Here is a 25,987-nt window from a genome sequence, read left to right as displayed (position 1 = left end):
CTAATCCCTTCATTTCTCCTCTGTCCCAGAAGGTGACTTGTTCATGCCTGTGCCCAGAGCCACACCCGTTCTACCTATTCAAAACTTGGCTCCATTAATCATCCATTCTTTCCCCTTCTGGCAGGGGAGCCAAGACCGGCATTAAGCATTCCCTTCCCTTCCTCCCTATGGAAACTAAGGAGAATCCTTGCCAAAGTTTGAGTTCTTTTTTAGTATCTTGTCTCGAAATTTCTCTGGTGTAACTAAGAGATTATAACAATACTGTGCCTTATTGAAGCTGTGCAGAAAGGAATCTTAAAAGCTCTAAGAGTTAAGAGTATCTTTTATTCTTCTTTATAAGTCTGACCTTTGAGAATTAATGTTTGTCTTGGGAGCTGTGTGAACCTGGGCCCACAGCTGTGGGAAAGCCAATCAGGAGACCTGACATGGAGAAGGCCCAGGCCCAATCTGGCCATGCCTGCTCCCCGTCTTCCCAGACCACGCTCTTGAGCACGGCTTTTTGTTTCCTTCTACACAGTACAATTTCCACTTTATTTCTCCTGTCTTTCAGGACAGAATGGCATATACATCCAAGTCATCAGGTGTGGAGCTGCTGGAAAGAAGGAAGGAAGAAAGGAAGGAAGTAAGGAAGGAAGGAAGGAAGAAAAGAAGCAAGGGAAGGAGGGAGGGGGATTTCTGGAATAAGGAATGGTGAGTGTAGGGTCATCCAGGCCTGGGGATCTGTTATGCAGCTGGGGAAAGATATCATAAGCATACATTTCAGAACAATAAAGATCACTAGTACTATTTGAATCTTTGGCTTTTACAAAGAAAAGAAGGCTCTGAGATCTTAATTCTCCTTGGGAATACCAAAGAGGCAGGGTGGAAGTTGTGGTTCCCTTCTAGTCTTGCAGAAGGAGGGAGCTGGGCAGAAGAGGCTGTGTGTAGGAGCTACTGGCAGGGGCTCATGATGAACTCTGGAAGGATGGGGAGGAGCCCAGGACATAGAGGAGCAGTTCCATGAGGATGTTCAGTTAGATCTGAGAGTTGAAGTCATGCTTAAAAGGGTGGAGACCTGCAGATGGGCCCCATAAATGGGTTCCATTAATTTTTGACTGTGTATCTCCTCTGTCTCTCTCCTTCCCTATGGAGTCCGGCTTACTGAATCCACACATGATCATCAGCTCATGACCGTCTGACATTCTCTGACTAAACTTTCTCATCCACATCACCAATATCTTCCTTCTATACTACAAACATAGCAGGCATTTCGGCCTATATTTTTCTCATCATACTCTTTAGCTTCCATGACATACTACTTCCTGGTTCTTCTCTTGCTACTTGGGTAACACCTACTTGGTCCCCTTCCTGGAAATCTCATTCTCTGACCTCCACTTAAATGTTGGTGTTGCCCAGAACTCTGTTCTCAGCCTTCTTCTCTTTGTAAAAGCCATAGATTCAAATAGTACCAGTGATATATATTGTTTTGAAATGTATGTTTATGATCTCTTTCCTCAGCTGCGTATAATGAATACCCAGGCCTGGATGTCCTTAAACCCAGTGTTCCTTATTCCAGAATTTCTTATTTGCATATGGTATATGCAAATAAGATATGGTATCAATCTGTTACCCAGGCTGAAGTGCAGTGGTGCAGTCTCAGCTCACTGCAACCTCTGCTTCCCAGGGGCTCAAGCGATCCTCCCACGTCAACCTCCTGAGTAGCTGAGACTACAAGTGTATGCCACTACATCTAATTTTTTGTATTTTTTTTGTAGATATGGGGTTTTGCTATGTTTCCCAGGATGGTCTGGAACTCCTGGGCCCAAGCAATCTGCCTGCCTCAGCCTCCCAAAGTGCTGGGGTTACAAGCGTGAGCCACTACACCCAGCCCCAGAATTCTTTATTTCTGAGAACGACATTGTCATTCTCTAAATGACCCAGGCAAAGCCTGAAGCATAATCTTAAATTTCTCCTCCTGCTCCCTCCTTATAGTCTCTTCACCCATCACCCATATTCAGTTGTACCCATTCTATCCTTCTAAATGTCACTCATATTTTTCTCTCTATCACCATCATAAGGGCTAATACTGAATAATCATTAAGGGCAGGCATTGTACCATATATCGTCTTGTTCCTAGTGCATAGAATATGGGCACAATTTCACTATATTTTGTAGAATATATGAAAGAATGAATAAGGGAATAAACAAATAGATGGACCAATCAATTCAAGTTCAGTCTTTTTGATTTTAAGAAACAGAGACGTTTGTAACCTAGGTTAACTGAAGTACAAATAGAGGTAGGGTATCTTAGCTTAAAGAAACAAATAGCATGTAGGGAGATGAACTAAAACACAAAATAAGAAAGAGTAGGTCAGCCAGTATTCTGTCAAGGCAGCAGTCTCTAAAAACCTCAACTTCTGGAGTTTTTGAACCTTCCCTCTAATTCTCCTCCATTTATAGGAGTCTGCTATTTTCTGGGGGAGGGGGCGGGGGTAGCCTCTCAGTACATCTCATTTACCCCTTTACTCAGCATATTTTTTTCCTACATACATCATTGAATCTGCATACTCATAGTTTCTGCCTTCTCATTGCTGCTTGGCCATGACTTGCTATGATCACAACATGACCTCCTACCTTCATCTAAACATCACTCCAACTTTAGCTCCTGCTGTCTGGTTCTCTCCATGCTTCCCAATTCAAGTCCCCAAGGTCAAGACATGGATGGACCTGGCTCGGTTTTACAATGCCACTCTACTGATTAACTGCTCTTGAGCAACTGTCCAACCCAGTCCACCATGTTTGGTAATGAAGAGTCCCATGATCCAAACCATGGCTGGAACAGTAGTCGTGGCAGGGATTGTGAGGACATGGAACACGAACACTCATCATGTTGCTCCCGGAGATATAAAAAATATATAAATTCTTGCCCTCAAGGAGGGTGGGAAGGGGCTCACCCAAGGTAGTGGGAAAGGCTGGGCTTAAGAAACCAGCCGAGTCAAAAGCCATTGAGGTATGTCAAGGGTATGAATGCCAGGGTGAGACTCCAGAGAATCAACACATGCTTTGAGGGGAACATAGCACCATAGCTATGCTTTTTTTTTTTTTTTTTTTTTTTTTTTTTGAGACGGTGTCTTGCTCTGTCACCCAGGCTGGAGTGCAGTGGTACAATCTCCGCTCATTCTAACTTTTGCTTCCCGGGTTCAAGCAATTCTCCTGCCTCAGCCTCCTGAGTAGCTGGGATTATAGGTGCTCACTACCATGCTGGCTAATTTTTGTATTTTTAGTAGAGATGGAGTGTCACCAGGTTGGCCAGGCTGGGCTCAAACTCCTGACCTCAAGTGATCCATCTGCCTCGGCCTCCCAAAGTGCTGGGATTACAGGCATGAGCCACCATGCCAGGTCCATAGCAATGCTTTTGGTGGGAAGGAAGAGCAAGATTTGAGAATGTTCTAAGAATATTATTTTCCAACTCTAGGTTACACAGCACAAAGGGCCAGAAGCAAAACAGACAGTTTTTGGGAGCTGATTTCTTTGCTTCTAGGCTAGCCCCCACTGTGGCTGCCATTTTTAGATTGTAGGCAACATTTTCCCTGATGATAAAAATGTTTACTTAAAAATCTGGAAAATAATTAATTAAAAAATAAAAATTAGTGGTATTTTCCCTACCTAGCAAGAACTACAATCACAGTTTCATAAATTTTTGTAGTCTTTTTCTCTATGCATTTTTTTCCCTAAAATGTTGAGGTTTTATATTGTGATTTTTTTTTTTTTTTTTTTTTTGAGACAGAGTCTTGCTCTGTCACCCAGGCTGGAGTGCAGTGGCGCAATCTCGGCTCACTGCAAACTCTGCCTCCTGGGTTCATGCCATTCTCCTGCCTCAGCTTCCCGAGTACCTGGGACTACAGGCACCCGCCACCACGTTTGGCTTTTTTTTTTGTATATTTAGTAGAGACGGGGTTTCACTGTGTTAGCCAGGATGGTTTCGATCTCCTGACCTCATGATCCACCAGCCTCAGCCTCCCAAAGTGCTGGGATTACAGGCGTGAGCCACTGTGCCCGGCCAATTTTTTTCTTTAGTTATGATGCCACTAATAAAATAATATATTCCCTAAAAATATGGTTGTAAAAATATTCCACCATAGGGTGTTACCATAATTTATTTCACCATGTTCTATTGGTAAGGTTTAGATTGTTTCTGGTATTGCACTTTTATAAACTAAGTAGTTCAACAGAAAATTCTTAGAAGTGGCCAGGTACAGTGGCTCATGCCTGTAATCCCAGTACTTTGGGAGGCTGAGGCAGGAGGATTGCTTGAGCTCAGGAGGTTGAGGCTGCAATGAGCTGTGATTCACGTCACTGTGCTTTAGCCTGGGCAACAGAGATCCTTCCTGTCTCAAAAACAAACAAACAAACAAACAAACATTCTTAGAAGCAATAGGCCACATTAGACGGTAACATTTTTTTAAAACATATATTTGGTCATATAGTTTCTCAATCTAAAATTTTTCAAAATTTAACCTTTGCCTTTAGGATCAAGTTTCAATTCCTGTAGTTAGCAAAAATAGGATGCTTCATGGTCTGTCGTTTATTCGCATCTCCAGCTTCATTTCTTTCTAAACCCTCACACAAACCCCATGCTCCTGTCAACCTTTACTACCTGCTATTTGCCAAAATGTGCTTTGCATTTCTGTGTCTATAGACGTTGGCTCATACTACTCTTCTGCTTAGAACCCTTTTCTCCCCATGTTTCTCCATTACTAATTTGTCTCATCTTCTGAGATTGAGCTTGTTCGTTTTCCCGGCGAGGAAGCATTCTATCCCCACCTTCCAGTTTGGATTCCATACCTGTACCAGTTTGCTAGTTTTGATCGCATTCAGCTGCAAGCCAGAGCAATCCTTACCTACACACCTGCAGACCAACAGAGGCAGCTTCTGGTATTGGTTCCACGACTAAAAGATGCTCCTGCTAGTGGATCAGTGATGCTTTTGGCTTTTACCTCATGGTTATACGATGGCTGCAGCAGCTCCAGGCAGCTGCCTTGAGCTCCAGGGAGAGGTTTTACCGCCCTTGCATATGCTTTCATTTTTTTCTTTGTTGAACATTAAAAGCAAAAACTTCTTTGGAGGTTCCCAGCTGATTTTAGCTTCTCTCTCTCCTTGGGTAAAACTGTCTTCCTGCCAGGCCTAGCTTTAAGGGGAGCTGGGAAAGACAGCCCTCGATTTTCTAGTTGTTACCTTGGAGACAACAAAGGGTTTTGGATGTGTGCTGGGTTAGCTGATAAACAGCGTCTGCAACAATGCATGCTCTCTGCCCTCCTCCCTCATGCTCCCTTGACACTGCTGCTAACTCTTTCTTTCCAGACTATAAGCCCCTGGAAGTTAGAAAGAGTATTTTTCAGTCCTGTTACCTAAGCTCCTAGCATGTACCTCAAACGCATTATTTAAAAGATGTTTTTTAATAAATGAACTACCTTTAGAGAGCATCCACACTGCACCCTCAATGAGCAAATTAGCATGCCAGGGGAAGGGGAGAAGCACCTTCCTCTAAGCCCATAGTCTTACCAATAGTCTTACCAAACGTGGCAAGACTATTGTAAAGGGAATATACTGACCTGGGAGTTGTGGAGTTCATGATGGAAGGGCGCCAGCAGCAGCAGCCTGGAAGAAAGCTACTCATAGAGGTCAGTGGTTCTCAAACTTGGCTGCACAGTGGAATCACCTGGGGGAGGTTTTAAACATCCCCATGCTCAGGCCTCACTCTTTAAGCCCAGTCGTTTCAATGATATGCAGGAGCTGGCTCATTCTGGCTGCGATTCTCTTTCCAACCCTGTATTCAGCAACATCCTTCAGGTAGCTTAAAATTGGCCACAGTGTGGCCGGACGCAGTGCAGTGGCTCACACCTGTAATCCCAGCACTCTGGGAGGTCGAGGTGGGCAGATCACGAGGTTAGGAGTTCAAGACCAGCCTGGCCAACATGGTGAAACCCTGTCTCTACTAAAAATAAAAAATCAGCCTGGCGTGGTGGCAGGTGCCTGCAATCCCAGCTACTCAGGAGGCTGAGGCAGGAGAATCTCTTGAAACTGGAAGGCAGAGGTTGCAGTGAGCAGAGATTGTACCATTGCACTCCAGCCTGGGGACAGAGCGAGACTCCGTCTCAAAAAAAGAAAAAAAAATGGCCACAATGTGATATTTGTATTATAGCAATTGACAAATCAGACAAATCACAAATCAGCCCCCACTCCCACTTCCTCCCCTAAGAACCAGGTCAACGGCACACTGCTCTTGGTATTCTTAGACACTTCCCAGATGTTTCCAATGGACAGTCAACTTTGAGAGCTCTGGGTCAAGGTCAGCTTCTCTTTCGACCTGTAGTGTCCTGCCAACTAGTATCTTGGATTCTTCCTTTTCCCCAGTCCTGCCTTTGGGTTAGCATCATTGCATGGGGTAACTGAGCTTGCCTCTAGGGAGCTGGAGCGCAGTGTTGAAGAGGGAGTAGAACTGTGGCTTCATTTGTAGCTGTTACTGAGTTTCTTTGAACACAACTTGATTTTCTTTTAAAGCTAGTCAAATCTCTTTCAGTATACCTTTAGGGTTGGATCTATGGAGGCATGCTATTTCATTGAAAGAGGTGGGAGAAACTTTCAATAATGTTGTGCAATTAGGAACCCTAATTATCCACTCTTGAGATTGCAGTTTCTCATTCAGAGGCATAATTTTCTATGGTGTAATTTGCTAGGTCTGACTCCCCTGGCTGGATCTGATTTGAGTAAAGTGGGCACCGCCCCATCCAAGGGTAGTCTCGCTATGGCTACCACACACCAAACTGACTTTCCTGCATCACAAAATCACACTATACAATGCCCAGCTTCATTCCTCTCTCATAGGCCAGATTAGTCATCTTTTGCTTGGTGAAGCAGACTGTAGCATTAGCTCAAAGCAAGCTACTGCCACCACCACGTGCTGTGCAAATCTGGCTGGACAAACTTTGACTCAGCAAATTTGCAGTGCCCCATGGGACACCTAGAAATCCCAGGGACAGAGAGGACACTTGAAAAGCCAGGAACTGCTCTTTTTAAAAGTGGTGCTGGGACCCAGAGAACACTCAAAGCTAGAGGGCAACTTTGGTCTCTGCCACCAGGGTGTAGTAGGAAGCTGGAAGAACTGTTCTTACCCACTGGTGGTGGGAGTACAATTGGGATTTATTCCAGGGAGAGGACAAGGGCAACTGAACGGTCGCAGTTAGGTGTACATACCGTGAAGCTCCTTGGGAAAGATGGGCTGCCAAGGGCAGCTGATTTCAAATGCTTTAAACTTGATTTCTGTAATAGCTTTGTTGCTCAAACACCATCCTGAAGAACTTAACAGGAAGTTGTTCTTAAAATGCTTTTCTTATCTGAACACTTTTTTGTGATTAGGAAGAATGGAAAATTATAAACTTAAGCATTAAGGTGTACTGTGCAGGAAAAAAATTAAAGTAGAAACTTCTAAAGAATGTCTTAGTATCAATAAATGAAATAGATGTCGACATTGACTAGATTATAGAAGTGAGGGAAGTTTATAATACTAGCCAGTGCCTGGTGAACAGTATCACACGCCTCTCATCAGCTCCCAGGCAGAGGGTGGAGAACTCACCCTGGTAATTCAATTCAGGTCTGCTGCAAGATTGGCCCTCAGGGAAATGGTCCTTTCTCTTCTGTCTTACCTTACTTCTGTCTTACCTACCCACCTCGGCCATCAAAGGATCAGGAGTTTATGATTGCATTTCTTGATTGTTTCTGGACTATTGTTTCTATTTCTTTTTTTTCTAGCTTCATAATGTAATGAAAATACCACTCAGGTTATTATCTCCTGGTATATTTTATTATTATTATTTTTTGCAAATCTTTTTATAGTGTTACCATCTCCACTGAATTTCTCTAAGAGGATATCTTACGTTGGTTAAATTTCGTGAGCTAATTTTCTCTGCAGAGTCAGCTGGATAAAGTATTCATTCCTTTTGCTCCAACCTGGTGGCTAGAGTGGATTGCTGAAATAGACTCTTGGAGAAGGCAATACTACCAAAAAAAAAAAAAAAAAAAAAAGGAATATGATCATTTTCTTGCTTTTGTTGGGGTTTGCTTGACAGTATCCCTGGCAGGAAGTGATGTGCCTGAATCTTTTCATGCCTCTGCCTACTGTAGGTCTAGACAGAACCTAGAAGCCTTGTTTCTGAGAATACATCCCCCTCCCCACCACTCTGTCATAGACAATCATGAAAGACTTAAATTACGTTTGTGAAGTTTCTTTTCATATGGGTGTTACCGTCATCCTTTTTATCAATCCTGAGGCCCCTCCCCACTCTATCAGTGGCAGGTGTTTAAAATCTGTTTACTCTTTCCGAAGACTTTCTAGTGAACCACACCTGTGTCCTTCAAGGGCACTCACAACAATGAAGTCGACCTAAACAAAACTGTGAATCTGGGAAATTTTGATTTTAACATTTTCAGACTCTGTTTTCTTTTTTCTTTAATGATTTACCTTTCAAACGACTTTCTATTTTCCTAAGTTATTCCCCTCGTCAAAATAAAATGTCGTGACAAAATCATTTACGCTCTGGTTTTAAACTTACCCATATCATTGGGTGAGGGAGAACATGATGGTGAAAAGCTCTTCTATATCGGGAGGAAGATGGTCGCATGAGAAGAGAAAATCTAAAGATGTGATTTCCGTAAAAGCAACATTAATTATGACAATTATGTGGCCGGCTAAGCAGTTATACCTAATTACCATGTCGTATACATGCTAATGACAGCTAATTTTGCTGTACAGTTTATTTCATTAGAATCGTGTACTACATATGCATGCTCAACCTTCAGAGTTTATTGCTCAAACCAGCACACTCACAATTTAAAAAACCGTAAGAGGGAGACCACTTTCCAGTGTTACATTCTAAGAGGGCACAGATTTCCTGCCTTTGCTACTCAAAATGTGGTGCAGGACCGGCAGCAGCAGCAGTATCACCTGGGAGCCTGTTAGAAATGTAGAAGATCGGGCCCCTCTCCAGACTCACCGCATCAAAATCAATGACGTGATTCACAACAAAATTTGAGAAGTCGTCTGTCAATAATTGACCTTAAATAATTTCCTAAGGGAGTTGCCAGAGGAAGGGAGAATACACAGAAGTCAGTCACTGCTGTAGGACTCGCACAACAGAAGTGAGCCTGTGGCTTATTTCAGACAGGACTTCTCAGCTTCGCGCCTGCAGCGTCCCATTCTATAGGTGTAAGGTGGGCTCAGTAATCAGCTTCTTTAACAGGTTCCCTCAATGGCTGGGATGCCTGCAAGTTTGAGATCCACAGTCTGTGCCTGCTACTTGACAAGGAAGAGAGGGATGGGATGGAACTGCAGCTGGAGGGTGGAAGGGACGTTCAAAGCAACACATGAGGCTACAGGGTGCAGAAAATGCAGTTAGTTCCTGTACACTCCGGGAATGTCTACATTTATAATTGAATTCAAATGATCAATTAAAAAAATTACTCAGGTCAGGAATGTATATTTAGATTTTTAAAGTAATCTGGACTTCAGTGACCCTGAGTCTTAAATGAAAACCATGTATTACAGAGAAACACCCACAATGTGCACCCCTCACTCCTATGCAAGAAGCTGTGCTATAATTCACCAACTAAATCACCTCCGCCACTGGGGTGTCAGTCTTTAGCTAACATTTTCTGGACTGTATTCTTATACTGTTTGTAATATCCTTGCTTAGGGAGGAACAAGGTAATTTGTGGGAGATGTGTCTTTGGGAAAATGCTGCGACCCTGGCTTCATTTTGAGCAGGACTTGGTAACACCAGGACTTTTTTTTTTCCTTCAAGCCAAGGCTATGTATCTGATACATATGTATACAATGTGATAACATTTTTATATAGAAATAATGAAAACTATAATTAATATTAAAATATCAATTTAAGTAGGAAGAAAGTTCGGTTGGAGAATATATTTTACAGATTCTTTTATATGATTCGAATTGAACTCCATTATTAAGTAATTTGCTGAAAAAATCAAGAGTATTGTTGCTGAATTTAAAGGCAAAATGGCTCAAAAAATCTCTTCCTTTCTCTCAATTTTGATGCATTGCTCTCCAGGGGCAATTAATGCCTTCCCAGTGGCCCCACTCAATGGAATTTTATGTAGTAGAAAGGATTTCATTCTTACATTCCCACCCCAAATTTCAGAACAAATTCACTCATTCATTCTGGAACCCTTGTGATGATGAGGCGCGGTTGATCACCCATGTTTCTTAAGGTTCTGAAGGATAAATACTTAATATTTGAAGGTAGATGGGTCCATATTTGCTGAATACAGCATAATCCTGTAGTTACAGAAAGAACAGCTCAGCTAATGGCGAGCCCAGAGTCTGATTCATAGTTTTTAAAATGATTAACCCCACACCCTTCCCTGCCCTAGCTGGCCAGGAGCAAACCATCCTTTAGAGAGGTATAAATTAAGGGAACATGCTTCGTATTTAGGAGTATGTCATAGATTCATCTAAATGCCCTTGGTGAGATATAACGTGTTTAAACACAGTTTTAAATGCAGTCTGATTTATATGTTTGCATGATTTGTAAAATTTTGCTAATACACTCTAATAAACAGTAAGGATCATTGTAAAAAGTAGGTCTGAATTCTTCCAAAGTCTCATTAATTCTATAACCCTTTGAGAAGACATGAACTGCCTGGGAGCAGAGTGTAACTTTTGTGTAAATGTGATCTATTGAGAGAGCTACATTATGTAATGTCTGAAAATTTTTTGGAAATACAAATAAATAGGTTGGTATGGCTTTCCTTCAGCATCCACGGGGGATTGGTTCTGGGCCAATCCAGGCCAACTTTGCATCCAGGCTACTTCCTCCATACCAAAATCCTTAGATGCCCAAGTCCCTGATACAAACTGGCATCGTGTAGCACTGCATGGCACATCGTATCTCAATTTTGCACTCTCTGTAGGAAAGTAGGCTCCCAAAAGTACTGGAGAACACTATGGCGATAAAGTAGCTTAGAATTTTTTTTTTTTTTTTTTTTTAATTTTTGAGACAGGGTTCTACTCTGTAGCTCAGGCTAGAGTAGCAATGGCACGATCATGGCTCACTGCAGCCTTGAACTCCTGAGCTCAAGTGATCCTCCTGCCTCCTAAAATAGCATTTTAAAGTGAAATGAGGTTGGAAATGGTGGCTCATGCCTATAATCCTAACACTTTAGGATGCTGAGGTGGGAGGATACATGGACCCCTGGGGTTCCAGAACAGCCTGGGCAGCATAGCAAGACCACCTCTCTAAAAAAAAAAAAGAAAAAACAAAAAGAAAAATATTAGCTGGGTATGGGGGTGGGCACCTGTAGTCCCAGCTACTGGGGAGGCCTAGGCTGGCGGATTATTTGAGACTCTTGAGGAGTCGAGGGTGATTGCGCCACTGTACTCCAGCGTGGGCAACAGAGCAAGACTCTGTCTCAAAATAAATAAAAAGATAAAAATTAAAAACCAAGGAAATGGAACAATTACCCTCACATCAAGGACATTTTAAGATAGCCAATGCCATTTACATGTTTCAGATCCACTAAGTAATTTCGCATCTGTATTTCATTCTGCTGTACTCTCAACAGTCACCAGAGCCCCTTGGCTCTTCAGTTTTACACTGTGCTGCTCTTCTCTGCACCATTTTTCAATTAAAAATTTATTGGGCGTGGGGCCAGGCACGGTGGCTCACACCTGTAAATCCCAGCACTTTGGGAGGCCGAGGCGGGAAGGTCACATGAGGTCAGGAGTTCGAGGCCAGCCTGGCCAACATGGTGAAACTCCGTCTCTACTAAAAATAAAAAATTAGCCAAGTGTAGTGTTGGGCGCCTGTAATCCCAGCTACTTGGGAGCCTGAGGCAGGAGAATCGCTTGAACCCCAGGGGCAGTGGTTGCAGTGAGCCGAGGTTGCACCACTCCACTCCAGTCTGGGCGACAGAATGAGACCCTGTCTCAAAAAAAAAAAAAAAAAAAAAAAGAAAAAAATTTTGGGCACTACTATATTTAGCTAGGAGCTGGAGAAATACACAAAGAGGAATGGACTCTACCCTCAAGGAGCTATAGTTTAGCTTGGACTATAAGACATTTGCAGGTAAGTAGCTTCCTGTCACAGGACGTCATTGTCAGGAAGAGATCACCATTGACAATTGCTTGCTCTTAAAATTTGAATAAAAGGACCAGATTATGGAATATAAAAAAGGCATTTTTAAAAGACGATGAAAATAATGCACAGGTGAACAAATTACAATGTACTTTTCTCTTTAGCAACTGCACTCTACCCACGGCCTACTTTTTGTCTGCGAAACTCACTTTGATTCAACTAGCTTTACACTTTGATAGAAATCTGCTATACTCTGGTGCCCCCTGGAGGCAGTCTACTGCTAGGTCGAGGAGAAAAAAATCCAGAGGACTTTCAACTACAACTGGAGCAACTATACTTTTGTTCAACAATCCCCCTTTTTTTTTCAATATGGAATTCTGATCTGGGTTTGTTAAACTAGAATTTATCTAAAGTACAGATTTCCCAAGAGAGTAGGGTTGAGCAGAAGAGAACATCCTCAGCATTAAATAATGTTATGTATTCTTCTAAATGCACTTGGGCAGATACTATATGTTTAAATACAATTACACACACAACATAATTTTTTGTATTTGTATAATTTGTGAAATTGAAAATTTTATGATACGTTCTAAAATATAGCAAAATTTACTTGTTAAATAAATAAATGAAGGAATGAATTGCTGTGCTTTGGTGTTCAATTAGATAAATTGATGTTACTTTGTCTCTCTCTTTTTAATTCCCTTCTCAGAAGCCTTTCCATCACAGAGACTTTTAATGCAGTTGTTGAACTTAATCAATGTTCATAGAGGGATAGAGAGGAAACAGGATTGTGGTATAATTTTTCTCTAGGAAAATGTGTACAGTCCTTTGCTAATGACTACTAACTTGTAAATCTGGTTGAAAGCTACTCTTGCCCTCAGAGACTTCCTTTAATGGAATAATACATAATGCTCACATTAATTTTAAACAAAGTGATTTTATTTTCTGGAATAAATACAGAGCCTCAAATTCATTAGCTGGTTTGAAATTTCAGGATCCCAGATGTACTCTGCTTTAAATCAAGAAAACCCCTCAGGCTTCTTTCGGGAGAGAAAGTGGAACTTAACAAATACCTATGGCACAATAATGTCATCAGCTTCATTACATAGTTACATATTTAACTTTGTTATATATTGAAGACATTAAACTCGGTTTTCCAAGATAGTGGGAAAATCATGTTTTGGTTCACTAAATATTCTGGTTAGTAGAAAGTTATTACATTAAACACATACGGTTTACCAATTATTTTTTTTTTTATTTTTTATTATTATTTTTTTTTTGAGACGGAGTCTCGCTCTGTCGCCCAGCCCAGGCTGGAGTGCAGTGGCGCGATCTCGGCTCACTGCAAGCTCCGCCTCCCGGGTTCACGCCATTCTCCTGCCTCAGCCTCCCGAGTAGCTGGGACTACAGGCGCCCACAACCGCGCCCGGCTAATTTTTTGTATTTTTAGTAGAGACGGGGTTTCACCGTGGTCTCGATCTCCTGACCTTGTGATCCGCCTGCCTCGGCCTCCCAAAGTGCTGGGATTACAGGCGTGAGCCACCGCGCCCGGCCTGGTTTACCAATTATTTTCAAAGAATCAGAACACAACAAATAAAATCGATAGTATATTCAGTATAATTAATTTTTTTGATGACTGTAGAATTCACTTCAGCATCTTTTATTGCCTTGGTAATCATGGTGAACATTAAAATATAAGTCTAGGAGGTTTGGGAGGTATGGTGATATGAGATTTAGCAACTGAAGTCAGCTGTTCTAGAAAGGGAAAAATGATAAATAAAGGTATTTATAAGAGTTGTTATATTGGCCATAATTACTACTATAAAGCTATACCTAAGGAATACTTAAAATAAGATATTTTTCACTGCTCCCTACTGTGTTTGTATGTGTGTGTGTTTGTGTGTGTGTATTCGTTTAAAGCTGTACCTAAATTTTGATGGTAAATATCTAACCCCGGGTAAAGGAGGGAGAACTTTTTTTTTTTTTTGCTTTAAAAAAAGGGATAGAGGCTGGGTGCGGTGGCTCATGCCTGTAATCTCAGCACTTTGGGAGGCCGAGATGGGCAGATCATGTGAGGTCAGGAGTTCGAGACCAGCCTGGCCAACATGGTGTAAACCTCGTCTCTACTAAAATACAAAAATTAGCCAGGTGTGGTGGTGTGAGCCTGTAGTCCCAGCTATTCTGGAGGCTGAGGCAGGAGAATTGCTTGAGCCCAGGAGGCAGAGGTTGCAGTGGGCACCGAGATCGCACCACTGCACTCCAGCCTGGGCAACAGAGTAAGACTGTCTCAAAAAAAAAAAAAAAAAAAAAAAAAAAGAGGTAGAAAGAGGGAGAACTATACTGATATGGTTTGAATATATGTCCCTGTGAATCATGTTGAATTGTGATCCCAGTGTTGGAGGTGGGGCCTGGTGGGAGGTGTTTGGGTAACAGGGGCAGATCCATCATGTCTTGTTGTTATGAGTGAGTGCTCAGGGAATCTGATTGTTTAGAAATGTGTTCATACTTTCTGTCTTGCACTCTCTCTCTTTCTCTCCCTCTCCCCTACACTCCCTCTCACCACGTGGGATGCCTGCCCCTCCTTCACCTTCTGCCATAATTGTAAGCTACCTGAGGTCTCCCCAGAAGCCAAACAGATGCCAGCACCATGCTTTCTGTACAGCTTGCAGAATTGTGAGCCAATTAAACCTCTTTTCTTTATAAATTACCCAGTCTCAGATATTTCTTATAGCAATGCAAGAATGGCCTATTGTATATACCTAATCAGACAGTATTCATTTTTTAACAACATGTCTTTATCAAGTATTTGCAAAGTATTCATCCTTAGTTCCTATAGAAACTTTTGCCACTCATTATTTTGATTACATATTTAATTAAAATACAAAATTACAGTAGCAAATACAAATGGCATAAACATGTTTGAGACCAGACACAAGTGATTCTTAGTAAAAATCCCAGGGAACTTGAGGGAGCAGCGGGGCTGGTGCTCTCTGGAGGCCTCCTGCAGGGAGTTTGCAGCATGACCAGTCCACAGGATTCCAGAGGAAATAAGGATCAGCGGGTTAGCAAGATTCCACTGTAACAATGGTTGTGAGCCCCAAATGCCCATAGGCAACCACTCTTAATACTTTGGTAGGCACTTCTCTATGTATTTATATTTTTTCGTTTGTTTGCTTGTTTGTTTTTGTTTTTGTTTTTGAGACGGAGTCTTGCTCTGTCACCCAGGCTGGAGCGCAGTGGCACAGTCTTGGCTCACTGCAACCTCTGCCTCTTGGGTTCAAGCAATTCTCCAGCCTCAGCCTCCCGAGTAGCTGGGACTATAGGCATGTACTATGCGTCTGGCTAATTTTTGTATTTTTAGTAGAGACGGGGTTTCACCATGCTGGACGGGTTGGTCTCAAACTCCTCACCTCAGGTGATCCGCCCGTTTTGGCCTTCCAAAGTGCTGGGATTACAGGCATGAACCACCGCGCCTGTATTTATGTACCTTTTTATAAATGTCATTACATTACATTGGTTTTTTGGTAGTCTGCCAACTCACCTAAAAATATGTAGTAGAAAATTTTCCATGCCATTGAATAAATATGCAAATCATTTTCCTCATCCACTACTAAAAAGGACAGAGAGAGGAAGAAGGAATGAAGAGGAGAGGAAGGGGGAAACAGAAAAGAGGAAAAGAGAACAAAGAAAAATGGTAAAGGAAAATGAAAGAACTGCTTAAACAGAGCAACTTTGTAAGATTCAGTGGAAGATTTTCAGATCCACTCTCTGCCAGATCACATAATCTACACAGGAACTCACGGAGATAGATGAGAGCGCACACCCCTGTGATTTTGGCTCTTCCAAGCTCAGAAATGAGCGCAGCAAACTCAGCAATTGGCACTCTCTGGGCAAGGTACCTTTTTCCCTCTCCTCCTCTACCCCTCCCACCCTCTCTTCTCTGCCCCTATTCTCCTCCTCTTTCCCTCCCTTCCTTCATCTCCCTCTCTCCCTTCTTTCCTTGCATACTCCTTGCTTCCTTCCTTCTTCTCTCCCTGCTTCTTTCTTACTCGTGCCTCTGTCTCGCTGTCTGTCATTTAAAATGGGTGTAAAATCAATATTCACAGTAAAACGCACAGATCTTAGTTGTATGGTTCAGTGAGACTGAAAAATGTGCACACACTAGGACCCTCATTGCCATCATTGGATAATGTTTCCCCACGCCCAGTTGGTCTCCTACCCACTGCCCCCTGCTCCCTGCCCCCTGCTATCCCACCCAGGCACCTTCCCCCACAACCCCCATCTCTGTTGCCCAGACTGGAGTGAGTGGCTTCATCTCAGCACTCACCGCAACCTCAGCCTCCCAGGCTCAAGCCAATCTCGTGCCTGTGTAGCTGGGACTACAGGCATGCACCACCATGCCTGGGTCATTTTTGTATTTTTTGTAGAGAAGGGATTTCACTATGTTGCCCAGCCTGTTCTCAAACTCCTGGCCTCAAGTGATCTGCTTGCTTCTGCCTCTCAGACTACTGGGATTACAGGCATGAGCCACTGCTTGGGGCCTCCCAGGCACCTTTCTATCACCAGAGACTAGTTTTGCCTGTTCTTGTGCTTCACACACATAGAATTATAAGGTAGGTATATTTTGAGCAAGGCTTCTTTAACTCAGTGTAATGTTTTTAAGATTCATCTGCATTGTTGCATATATCAGTACTTTCCTTTTCATTGCTGAGTAGTATCCACTGTATGAACATACAATTTGTCTATGCAATTTCCTGTTGATGGACATTGGGTTGTCCATATTTTTTCTCTATTATATATAAAGCTGTTATGACATTCATCTATAAGGCTTTTTGTGGACATACATTGTTTATTTCTCTTAGGTTTCTGTATACCTAGAGTTGAATTGTTAGGCCATAGGGTAGGCTTATCTATAACTTTATAGGAAATAGACAGTTTTTCAAAGTGGTTGTATGATTTCATATCCTCATTAGCAATGTATAAGAGTTCCAGTTGCTCCACAACCTCAATTACGTTTGATGTTGTCAATTTTTAAATTTTAGTTGTGTTGATGGGTGTGAAATGGAATCCCATTGTGATTTATTTAGCATTTCACTGATGACTAATGATGTAAGTACTTTTTCAAGTGCTTTTTGGATACATATAAATCTTGCAAGTGTTTTGGCCATTTAAAAATTGGGTTATCTTTTTATTATTGAGTGGAAGACGAGATATATATATATATATATATATATATATATATATATTCTATAATATGTAGATCTATATAGACCCTGCCCCCACACACTATTTTATCCCAGTCTGAGGCTGACCCATTCATTTTTTGATGAGTAGAAGTTTTAAATTCTGATGAAAACCAATTTATCTTTTTTCTTTTATGGTATCCTAAGAAATCTTTTCCTAACTCAGCATTCAGCATTCTCTGGGCAAGGTACTTATTCCCTTCCCCTTCCCCTACCCCTCCCATCCTCTCATCTTCTCTCTCCTCCCTTCCCCTGTGTTTTCTTCTGGAAGCTTAAAGTGTTAACTTTTATGTTTAGGTCTATGGTCTTTCTCAAATTAATTTTTGTATATACTATGAGGTAGATGTCAAGTTTCTTTATTTTCCATATAGACCTACAGTTATTCCAGGACAATTTTTGAAAACATTTTTCCCCATTGAATTTTTCATGGCCAATGTTGAAAATCAAATGATTGCATATCTGTTTCTGAACTCTCTATTCTTTTGACTGCTCAATGTGTCTCTTCTTATGCCAGTTCTACTCTGTGTTTATTACTGTAACTTTAGAGTAAGTCTCAAAATTAGCTTTGTGCAGTGGCAGTATCGTAGCCAATGAGGTCTATCTGAGGCGCGATTATTGCTAATAGAGTAAGTCTCAAAATCAAGTAGTGTTACTCCTCCAACTACGGTTTTGTAAAAAAAGATTTTGTTTTCCTGGCTAAATTCTAGGTCGTTTGTGTTCTCATGAAAATTTTAGAATCAGTTTTTCTGTTTCTGTTTTTTTTTTCAAAGTCTACTGGGATCTTAATTAAAATGGCAGTGAATCTGTAGATTAATTTGGGGAGAACTGATGTCTTAGCAATACTGAAGCCTCTAAATCAGGGATGTGGTGTGTCTTATTATTTATTTCAGTCTTTAATTTCCCTCAGTAAGGTTTTATGATTTTTAGTGTAGCAGTCTTATACATCTTTTGTTAAAGTTTTTGATAATATTTTTGATGTCACTATATATGATATTTTCAATGTTGACTTCCAATCATTGCTACTCTGTAGACATAAACTCAATTTTGCATCTTATATTCTGTGACTTTGCTACATCTTATATTCTGTGACTTTGCTAACATAACTAAGTTTTTTTGTTTAATATATTGATTGAGATTTTCCTATATAAACAATCACATCTTCTTTTGAGTCATTCTTATTTATTTCGAAACTAATGTTTATTTTCCATCAACCTTATTTCTATTTTCCTTAAGAGTCTGTGAAAGAACAGCTTAGGAACACTCAGTGGTTGTTTCTACCCATTCAGCAGCCTGAGCAGTGAGAGCTGCAGACCAGTCTTCCGTGGCAGGCTGAATGCTGCAGTCTTAGTAGGGACATGCTGAGCAGGCACAGAGGGCACCTGCACGTCTTTAGACCAATCAGCCTGAGTGGTGGTGCACTCATGAGGTGGAGCAGTGCATTCACCCTGAAATTCATCCTTGGCCGCAGCTTTTTCAGCGGCAGCCTGCTCTTCCTTTTCAATGTGCTCAGGATCTCTGTAGAAGCAAATATCAGGCATGACCTCTTCCCATGAGTGCTTCCTGGGTCAGCCTCCACCACATCAGACCCACCGAGTGAGAGCCCTTGTCGTTACATGGGATTGCAATGTCCACACAGTGCAGAAGAGAATCTGTCAAACAGAGCAATGGTTGATAGGTGGGTGAACATAAGACGACTCTGTGAGCAGCTGGTGGTCAGCCCTGGGCCAGTAACCACCAGAAGACGCAGTTCTTGGAAGGCTGCCTAGATCTGGTTAGTGAAGGTTCCAGGAGTAAAGTGGCCAGCAATAAGAATGACTCCAGTGGCAGCAGCAACTTCAGCACAGCCTGCTAGCCAGCATTCCTGGATGATATGACATTGAAATTGGCAGGGTATTCAATGGCAACAATAGCATGATGCTTCTACCAGGTCCTCTTTAGATTTGTGGTGTAGAAGCCATCATTTTTCCTTTTGTAGATGTACTGTTCCATTTGGAAGTCAAGATTGGTGCAATGTAAGTCAGTTACTGCTGCAAGATAGTTGAGGACATACTTCTTCATTTGCAGGACATCAAGGGCTCTGGACATTGTGTGAGTTTCCCTTTAAGTTATGAAGGGAATCTACAACCGGACCGTATGGATGCCTCTCTAGTTAGTGCGGAAAGCCTTGATCCTTTATGTTTGTTTCATGGTCTTGCTTCATTGCACTAAGACTTTCAGTGCAATATTGAATAAAAATGGTGTGCAGTGGACATTGTGCCTTCTTCCCAATCTTAGCATGACTTAAGTATTTTCATCATTAAGTGTGATGACACTTTTAGGGTTTTAGATCTTTCATCAAAAATCAAAATGAGAAAGTTTCCTTATATTTTTAATATGCTGTGTGTTTTATGATGAATAGGTGTTGAATTTGGCAAATGCTTCATCTGCAACGATTAAGATGTTTATATGCTTCCCCTTTTTTGTTAACGTAGTGAATTACATTGATCTATTAATTTTCCAATGTTAAATCAACCTTGCGTTCCTGGGGAAAAGTCCTACCTGATCATGTTACATTCTTATTTCTGTGATTTATGAATTTGCCAGTATTTTGTTAAGGATTTTTGCATTTATTCTTATGAGGAATATTGCTCTGCAGTTTTCTTTTTTTGTAATATATTTGTCTGGTTTTGGTGTGAGGGACATGCTGGTCTCATAAAACAGGTTGAGAAATGTTCTCTCCTCTATATTCTGAAAAGTGTGTATGACTGCTAATATTTCTTCCTTAAATGTTTGATAAAATTCACCAGTAAACACATCTGAGGTTGAAGTTATCTTTGTGGGAGGATTTTAACTATGAATTCATTTTCCTGAACAGATATAGGGTTTTTTAGACTTTCTATTTCTTCTTGTATTAGTTTTGTTAATTTGTATTTGTCAAATAATTTAATCTATTTATATAAAGTTTCAAACTTACTGGCATACATTTCTTTATGTATTTCTTTATTGTCCTTTAGTGTCTATAGGCTCTATAATCATGTTCCCTCTTTCATTCCTAATATGGATGGCTTGTATTTTCCTTTTTTTCTTGAATGGTATTGCTAGGAGATTATTCAATATTTTTAACTTTTCAAAGGAACGATTTCTGACTTGGTTGATGTTTCTCTTTTGTCTGTTTTCTATGTCATTGATTTCCACCCTTTATTGCTTCCTTCTTTCTAGTTACTTTGGGTTTAACTTGTTCTTACATTTTTGGCTGCTTGAAGAAGGGTAGATCATTGATTTTTGACCTTCATTCTTTTCTAATTAAGCATTTACAGATCCAAACTTCTAAGCAAAGGGGTAAATTCCACAAATTTTAAAATGTTGTGATTATCATTTAATTCTAATATTTTCTAATACCTCTTGTGATTTTTTATTTCAGCCATGGGATATTTGTAATGGTATTGCTTACTGTCCAAATATTTGGAAATTTGGAAAAAAACTGGTTTTTAAAAAAGTTTCATTTTAGAATAGTTGTAGATTTACAAAAAAGCTGCAGAAATATAACTGATAGTTTCTGTATGCCTGTCACTCAGTTTCCCCAGAGATAACATTTTACATTACCACGGTACATTTGTCAATACTAAAAAAAAATCAACATTGTTATATTACTATTTCTAGATTCAGATTTTATCGGTTTTTCTACTAATGTCTTTTCTCCAGGATCCAATCTAGGATATCACATTGTACTTAGTAGATATCTTTTTAAAAAAATTCTAACTTAATTCTTTTTGTTTTCAGAAAATGTGTTTTGTATGATATCACATCTGTTAAATTTGTTGAAACTTATTTTATTGACCAGTATATGGTCTATCTTGGTATAGTTCTATGTGCATGTGAAAAGAACCTGGACTTTTTATAGGAAATATTCTAGAAATATCCATTAGTTAGTTAAATGGTCTGATGGCATTATTCAGATCGTCCATATCCTTAATGATGTTACTAGCTTTTCCTCTCAGTTAGAGAGGAGTGCTCAAATAACCAACTATAATTGTGGATTTGTTTTTCCCTGTAGTACTGTCAGTTTTTGCTTCATATATTTTGAAGTTTTGTCATTAGGTATACATAATGACCTTTTTATTATGATAAAATATCCTTCTCTGTCTCTAATATTACCATATGTCTTGGTGTTTATTTTGTCTGATATTAATGTAGCCACTGTAACGTTCTTATAATTAGTACTTTCTTGGCGTATTTTTCCCCATCCTTTTTCTTTTAATTTGCATCTCTAATCTCACCCAGCAAGCTGTTGGGGATTGCTTTTTAATGTACTCTGACAATGTCTCCCTTTTAATTTCAGTGTTAATTATATTTACATTTAATGTGATTATTGATATGGCTGAGTACACACTATTTGTTTTCTATTTTTTCCATCAGTTTTATTTTTACTTTTTCTTTTTTCCACCTTCTCTTTGATCAATAAGGTAATTTTAAGCATTCTATTTTATTTCTACAATTGACTTTTTTTAATTAGCAAAAAAGCCAATGGTAGAAATAAAATAGAATACTTAAAAATATGCCTTTTATAAAGTGGGTTGCATTAAGAATTACAATATGCATTCTTAACTTATTAGTCTACTTCTGATTAATATTAAATCATTTTATACATAATGCAAAAAGATTTAAGTTGCATAATTCCATTTAATATTTCATTAAAAAGACATTAATGTTTTCAATATCCTCTTGTCCCACATATCCTGTATGCTGTTTTTGTCATACATTTTATTTCTACATATAATTCCCACAAAACATTGCTATTATTTTTACTTTAAACTATCTATTGTATTTTAAGTAAATTAACAAACATGAAAAAGTCTTATATTTGCTCATACTCACCATTTTCAGCAAGTTTAGTTCTTCATGCAGGTTTGAGTTTTCATAGCATTGTTTCCCCTCAACCTGAAATGCTTCCTTTGCCATTTTTGTTGTCTATTGACAATAAATTCTCTCACATTTTATCTAAAACTTCTAAATTTGACTTTAATTTCTGATGAATGTTTTTACTGAATATTAAATTTTAGGTAGACAGTCTTTTTCCTTTATATACTTTACAGATGTTTCATTTTCATCTTGCTTGTGTTATTTCTGAGGAAAAGCCAACTTATCAGTTTCTCTGCATGCTCTCTGTTTATGTGTGCTAGTCTCTCCTTCTGCAGTATCTAATCTGCTCTAAAGCTTTTATAGTAAATTTTAAATTTTGTTTATAGTATTTTTAGCTTTAAAAGTCACATTTGTTTCTTTAAAAATGTTTTCTTTATTACTGTGTTTATGTTTTTCTTTAAATCCTTATATATGCTTATAAAAGCTGTTTTAAAATCTCTAACTGCCAGGTCAGGTGCAATGGTTCATGCCTATAATCCCAGCACTTTGGGAGGCTGAGGCGAGGGGATCACCTGAGGTCAGGAGTTCAAGACCAGTCTGGCCAACATGGTGAAACCCCATCTCTACTAAAAATACAAAAATTAGCTGGGTGTGGTGGCACGTACCTGTAATCTCAGCTATTTGGGAGGCTGAGGCAGGAGAATCTCTTGAACCCAGGAGATGGAGGTTGCAGTGAGCTGAGATTGTACCGCTGCACTCCAGCCTGGGTGACAAAGCAAGACTCTGTCTCAAAAAAAAAAAAAAATATATATATATATATATATATTCAATTTACCATTTTTCCTCCTGATTTTGGATCACATTTTTCTTCTTCTTTACATATCTAGTGATTTGTTTTTCATCGTTTGTTGGAGATTGTGAATGCAACATCATTGAAAGTCAGGATATTTTTTCCAATTAAGATTGTTTACTTGTGTCCAGGTAGGCAATTCACTTCTTGGTAGACTACCTTGATCCTGATGAGATTAGATTATTGGTTTTGCTTAGGTAATTCTAGAATAGCCCTTACTCTAGAGCATGATCCTTAGTTCTACCATGGCCTTTCTGAGACTCATCTGAGTAGCTGGGGTGATCATGAGGTTTTCTTATTTTGGCTGTTGAAATTCCAATGCCTCCTAACATTGTGCAGTCTCTAAAATCTGGATTCACCTCTCAGTCTTCATGAAGCTGTTTTCTGCTAGGTCTTCAGCTGTCTACTGCGCTTAAATACAGCTCAGTATTTGGCAAAGACTTGAGAAAATCCTATGCGTATTTCTGGGGCTTCTTCCCTGTCCAGCTCCCTTCTGTCTGTTACCCTGTCCACAAATTCCACCTGCATCAGCAGCACAGACCCCAATCTCAGTCTCCTCTGCCAGACAAGAATGATAACCGTTTAGGCCACTTCCCTTGGGAGAAATTTAGTAGTCCTTCCAAGCAGAAATCAGGGGTGAATGTGGGCTTGCTGTATGCATTTTCCTTCTCTCAAGGATAACAGCCTTATGCCCACTGAAGGTGATTAGTAAATATTTGCTGAACCAGATAGACCTGTTAAACTGGCTTCCATTTCTTTTTCCTATTTGTGATGCATAATTCCTCCAGTTCTTTCCATCCCTAAACCTCCTTTTCCACCAAAATCTATCCTTAAACTCATATTTGTGTTATAGTTATAACTCCATATTTCTGAAACAAAAATTTAGAACCTTATCTAAAAAAATATGAGGATATTGGGATAGAATATTTGAAATCTGTGCTACTCATATAAATCCTTGACCTTAACTAAAATGTAAGCTAGACTTACTAAGGGGAGACTACCTTAAGAGAACAAAGTTAGCTTCAGAATTTCTGGCATTAGCATCAGGTACCTACATAAAGTTGTATTGTGATAATTTCAAGATCTTTTTTTCTTTTTGAGGCAGTCTCACTCTGTCACCCAGGCTGGAGTGCAGTGGCATGATCTCAGCTCACTGCAACTTCTGCTTCCCACGCTCAAGTGATTCGCATGCCTCAGCCTCCTCAGTAGCTGGGATTAAGGTGCGTGCCACCATGCTCAGCTAATTTTTGTATTTTTTAGTAGACACAAGGTTTCATCATGTTAGCCAGGCTCGTATCTAGCTCCTGGCCTCAAGTGATCTACCCGCCTCAACCTCCCAAAGTGCTGGGATTATAGACATGATCCACTGCACCTGGTCAATTTCAGGATCTTTTAAAACTCTTAGCTACCAACTCCGTTTCAAGAAATATGTAAGATTCTGTGTACAAAGTCATTCTCCAAGAATGTCTATTTTACTCCAGCTTTTTCACTTCTTTCCTACCCAGTTTTGGGCACTAAATGCTTAGGAATGAATTTGCGACTAAGAGATCATTTTGAAATGGGAATTTAGTTGTGGATTTGTGAGGGCTTGAACATTCATTCACTTATTCATGCACACAATAAAAACCTTCTGAGTGGAACAAAAAGCAGCAGAAATTTCTGCAGACTTAAACGTCCCTGTCTGACAGTTTTGAAGAGTAGTGGTTCTCCCAGCATGGAGTTTGAGATCTGAGAATGGACAGACTGCCCCCTCAAGTGGGTCCCTGACCCCCAAGTAGCCTAACTGGCAGACACCTCCCAGTGTGGGCCGACTGACACCTCATACAGCCAGGTGCCCCTCTAAGACGAAGCTTCCAGAGGAAGGATCAGGCAGCAACATTTGCTGTTCTGCAATATTCGCTTTTCTGCAGCCTCCGCTGGTGACACTGGGCAAACAGGGTATGGAGTGGACCTCCAGCAAACTCCAACAGACCTGCAGCTGAGAGTCCTGACTGTTAGAAGGAAAACTAACAAACAGAAAGGACATCCACACCAAAACTCCATCTGTATGTCACCACCATCAAAGACCAAAGGTAGATAAAACCACAAAGATGGGGAGAAACCAGAGCAGAAAAGCTGAAAATTCTAAAAATCAGAGCACCTTTTCTCCTCCAAGGATCGCAGTTCCTTGCCAGCAATGGAACAAAGCTGGATGGAGAATGATTTTGATGAGTTGAGAGAAGAAGGCTTCAGATGATCAGTAATAACAAACTTCTTCCAGCTAAATGAGGATGTTTGAACCCATCACAAAGAAGCTAAAAACCTTGAGAAAAGATTAGATGAATGGCTAACCAGAATAAACAGCATAGAGAAGACCTTAAACGACCTGATGGAGCTGAAAACCATGGATGAAGAGCTACGTGACACATGCACAAGCTTCAGTAGCTGATTGGAGCAAGTGGAAGAAAGGGTATCAGTGATTGAAGATCAAATGAATGAAATGAAGTGAGAAGAGAAGTTTAGAGAAAAAAGAGTAAAAAGAAATGAACAAAGCCTCCAAGATATATGGGACTATGTGAAAAGACCAAATCTATATCTGATTGGTGTACCTGAAAGTTATGGGGAAAATGGAACCAAGTTGGAAAACATTCTTCAGGATATTATCTAGGAGAACTTCCCCAACCTAGCAAGGTGGGCCAACATTGAAATTCAGGAAACACAGAGAACACCACAAAGATACTCCTCAAAAAGAGCAACTCCAAGACACATAATTGTCAGATTCACCAAAGTAGAAATGAAGGAAAAAATATTAAGGGCAGCCAGAGAGAAAGTTCAGGTTACCCACAAAGGGAAGCCCACCTTCAGCGGCGGATCTCTTGGCAGAAATTCTACAAGCCAGAAGGGAGTGGGGGCCAATATTCAACATTCCTAAAGAAAATAATTTT

General features: G+C 40.2%; 2 pseudogenes; one reads left to right on the top strand and one right to left on the bottom strand.

Moving 5' to 3' along the window:
• Positions 1–17,935: 17,935 nt before the first annotated feature.
• Positions 17,936–18,060, top strand: LOC112423849 (U4 spliceosomal RNA; annotated as a pseudogene).
• Positions 18,061–18,562: 502 nt separating this feature from the next.
• On the bottom strand, positions 18,563–19,459 carry LOC105465703 (small ribosomal subunit protein uS2-like; annotated as a pseudogene).
• Between the last annotated feature and the right edge of the window lie 6,528 nt (positions 19,460–25,987).

Source organism: Macaca nemestrina, chromosome 5 (assembly GCF_043159975.1).
Source record: "Macaca nemestrina isolate mMacNem1 chromosome 5, mMacNem.hap1, whole genome shotgun sequence".
NCBI lineage: Eukaryota > Metazoa > Chordata > Mammalia > Primates > Cercopithecidae > Macaca > Macaca nemestrina.
This window is presented reverse-complemented; position numbering and strand designations above follow the sequence as displayed.